At 42.4% G+C, this 4,036-nt stretch overlaps 1 protein-coding gene across 1 annotated transcript in view; it reads left to right on the top strand.

Moving 5' to 3' along the window:
- DNAJC17 (DnaJ heat shock protein family (Hsp40) member C17) overlaps nucleotides 1–4,036 on the top strand; it is a 47,062-nt gene that overhangs the window by 962 nt on the left and 42,064 nt on the right. The gene's annotated exons all lie outside the window — the stretch shown is intronic.

Raw genomic sequence — 4,036 nt, 5'->3', positions numbered from 1 at the left:
AAAAAAAAAAAGAATTATCTTTCTATGGTCTGTTGGGCATTTCAAAACTTTGAAGATATAATGGTCAGTTCATTAGAAAGAAACAGTATGAGTCATTGGTGATAGATGGAGGCTAGTATGTATTTGTAGTCTTAATACTGGAGTTCCAAAATATCCATAAAATATTATTATATTTATCTCAAGGGAATATTTGAGTTATTCGTTAGAATTATAATGCTGGGTGGCAGCTGTAGCTCAAATGGCTAGGGTTCCAGCCACATACACCAGAGCTGGCGAGTTCAAATCTGGCCTGGGCCTGCCAAACAATGACAACTACAACCAAAAAATAGCTTAAAGTTCTTTCTCAAAAAAAAAAAAAGAATTATAATGCTGTTAAATCTTAATTACAGCCCCCCAAAATTACTGTGAGTTTTCACCCAAAATTAAAAGATAATTCTACAGTAAAAAAAAAAAAAATAATAAAGTAGCAGATGCTCAGGTATTGCCCTTCTCAGCATGTGCTAGTCAGAGGGTAAGGCTGGCAGCCTGGAGTTCTGTGCTATCTTAGTTGTTGAAAAAGGTACCGCTTATCAAACTGAACTTGAGATTTCTGTTATCTCCCCCTGATCATGGCAATAGTTATATGTAATAATATATGAAGGCAAGATATTCACTGAATGAAAATTAATGCTGTCTAGTGCCTGTGTACTTCTGGGATTCTCTGCTCATGGGGTGAGTGACATTTTGAGAAGCAGCAGCTCTGGGGCAGAAAAGCAGAAAGATCCAGAAGGGTCTTGGGGAGAAACTCTGTCAACTTGAACAGGACTGTCTGCTGCAGCTGCAGGTGAAATCAGAAGTGGCCACTGGATGTCTATAGCACACCAAAAGCATCTGCTCCACCTCTCTCATATCTTAATATGTTAGTGTTAGTAATGCCTAATACCTATGAAATGCTTACTATGTGCTGGGTACTAATCTTAAATGCTCTATTGGTTTGGCGCCCATAGCTCAGTGGTTAGGGCACTGGCTATATATCCCAGGGCTGGTGGGTTTGAACCCAGCACGGGCCTGCTAAACAACAATGACAAGGACAACAACAAAAAATAGCCGGGTGTTGTGGTGGGTGCCTATAGTCCCAGGTACTTGGGAGGCTGAGGTAAGAGATTTGCTTGAGCCCAAGAGTTTGAAGTTGCTGTGAGCTGTTACCACGACACTCTACCAAGGGCAATATAGTAAGACTCTGTCTCAAAAAAAAAAAAAAAAAAAAAGAAATGCTCTATATTTGTAAATTGCTTAATTAGCACTTCATTAATAATGAGAATCTATTTGGGACATATCACACAAGATGCAGACAGTGCAAAATCTGGAGTTTGGAACACTGAAGTTGAGAACACCTGAGGAAGACAATTGGCAGCCATTAATATATATTTAATCATGCTCAGTGCCTGTAGGTCAGGGGTTAGGGTGCCAGCCACATGCACTGGAGCTGGCAGGTTTGAACCCAGCCTGGGCCTGCCAAACAACAATGACATCTACAACCAAAAAAAAAAGCTGGGCATTGTGGTGGGTGCCTGTAGTCCTAGCTACTTGAGAGGCTGAGGCAAGAGAATCTCTTAGCCCAGGAGTTTGAGGTTGCTGTGAGCTGTGATGCCATGACACTCTACCGAGAGTGACATAGTAAGACTCTGTCTCAAAAAAAAAAATTAATATATATTTAATCAGAGAAGTGACATAATCAGACTTTAAAGAAAAATATCCAATGTCAGTGTGCAGAATGGACACTGGTGAGGGGTGGAGGAGCTATCACTTGGGGGTCAGGTGAAACTGGTGACAAGGCAAGAGACCAAGGTCTGAGTAGGCAATGGTGGCTGGGATCCAGTTCTTACTTAGATGAGGTAAAGGATATATGTGAATGCTCTCTATAAAAGGTAACAGGTGTTGTTCCTGCCTTCTGGGGTAGTGACATTTTGAGAAGCAGTAGCTCTGGGGCTGGAAAGTAGAAAGATCCAGGGAGGTCTTAAGGAGATGAACAGGACTGTCTGAACAGGGGAGGCAAGATGTACACACAGCTATAAAACAAGGGAATCGTGGCAAGTTCCTTAAAAGGGATACAAAGTATGTGGATGTTCAGAGTAGGCCAAGATTGCTTGTAGTTTGAGAGAAGGGGTAGGAGAAATAAAGAAGGCGTTTCAGGCTTTGAAGGATGGGTAGAGTTTGAACATGTGAAAATGGAGGAAGGGCGTTCCAAGAAAGGGGAGAGTGTGTATAGTCCGAATTGTATGGAACATAAACTAGGAAGCTAGAGTAAATGAAGATAAACCTGGAAGTGTAGGCAGCACCCTCAGGCCTTATGTGTTACTCTCTTTTGTAACCAATGATTCTCCTCCTTTCCAGCACTTATTTCCATTGGCACTTTGGTTACACTGGCTAGCTTCATGTAATGGACAGTTTTTTATAGAAAGCAAGGGAAAACTAGACCCTGTTGTGCTTTCTTCATGGTTTAATACCTGTCCTATTCTCTAGGGGAAACTGGAAGACCAAAAAATATTTAAAGTATATTGAAGGAGGGCCTCCTAAACTTCATTTTTCTGGCAGTGTGGCCTAGGAGTCCTTAATTTGGCCTCTATGGAAAGGTTCCAGGAACTGGGTGAACCCCTGAAATCATGTATAATATATATTTTTTGAAGATAGAGTCTCACTTGGTCATCCTCAGTAGAGTGCTACGGTGTCACAGCTCACAGCAACCTCAAACTCTTGGGTTCAAGCGATCCTCTTGCCTCAGCCTTCCAAGTGGCTTTGACTACAGGTACCCGCCACAATGCCTGGCTTTTTTTTTTTTTTTTTTTTAAGAGTCAGGGTCTCACTCTTGCTCAAGCTGGTCTGGAACTCGTGAACTCAGATAATCCATTGGCCTTGGCCTCCCAAGTGCTGTGATTATAGGCATGAGCCATCGTGCCTGGCCTATAATATTTTTATTTATTGGTGGTGCCTGTGGCTCAAAAGGATAGGGCGCCGGCCCCATATGCCGGAGGTGGCAGGTTCAAACCCAGCCCCGGCCAAAAAAATAAAAATAATTTAAAAATGTAATTAAAAATTTTTTTATTTATTTTGGAAGAGAGAAAGTACATTTTATCTAAAAACCAAGTAGCCCTGATCTAGGCAAAGCTCCTTGTGTTACTGATGGTGAAAGGGAAGCTTGGAGAGGGTAGTTACTGACAGAACTGGAACTAGAACTCAGATCTCCTGATGCCCAGCTCAGGTCTGTGCTCCTTCCATGCATGTGTCTCCTTGGCCCTATCTCTAATGGTTTAGGGATAGTAATGAGCACCAACACTAAATTTAGCTACTTCTCTGAATTCTGAATCCATATATCCATTTGTCTATTTGATTTCTCTATTTGTGTGATTCACTGGGGTCCAAATCTTACTGTATCCAAAATTGAATTCTTCTTTTTTTTTTTTCAGACAGAGTCTCACTTTGACAACCTCAGTAGAGTGCCATGGCGTCATAGCTCAAGCGATTCTCTTGCCTCAGCCTCCCAAGTAGCTGGGACAACAGGTGCTTGCCACAACACCCGGCTATTTTTAGAGACAAGGTCTCTTTCTGGCTCAGGCTGGTCTTGAACCCATGAGCTTAGTCAATCTACCGCCTTGGCTTCCTAGAGTGCTAGGATTACAGTCATGAGCCACCCTACCCAGCCCAAAATTGAACTCTTGGATTTCTTTCTCCAAAGTCCAATCTTTCTTCATTGGACTTCTCCATCTTAGTAAATGGCACTACCATCCATCCACTCAAGTTAGGAACCTGTGTCCTCCATACCTCTCTATCCTCTCACCCCTGCCATCTTGTCCATCACTAGGTCCTAATGAGTCAGTTTCCCAGTAATTCTCAAACCTGTTCACTCTGTCTGTTTCCTTACCACAGCTGGAGCCCAAACCCCTGTCCACTTTCAACTGAATGTTTAGAGTAGCCTGCCAGCTTATTTCTCCACTTCCAATCTATTCCCTTCTAACCTGTTGTGCCCCTCAATTCTCCTCATAGAAAAAGAAATGAGGCT

This window comes from Otolemur garnettii, unplaced genomic scaffold (assembly GCF_000181295.1).
Source record: "Otolemur garnettii isolate 467f Iridium unplaced genomic scaffold, OtoGar3 scaffold00050, whole genome shotgun sequence".
In the NCBI taxonomy this organism is placed as follows: Eukaryota; Metazoa; Chordata; class Mammalia; order Primates; family Galagidae; genus Otolemur; species Otolemur garnettii.
This window is presented reverse-complemented; position numbering and strand designations above follow the sequence as displayed.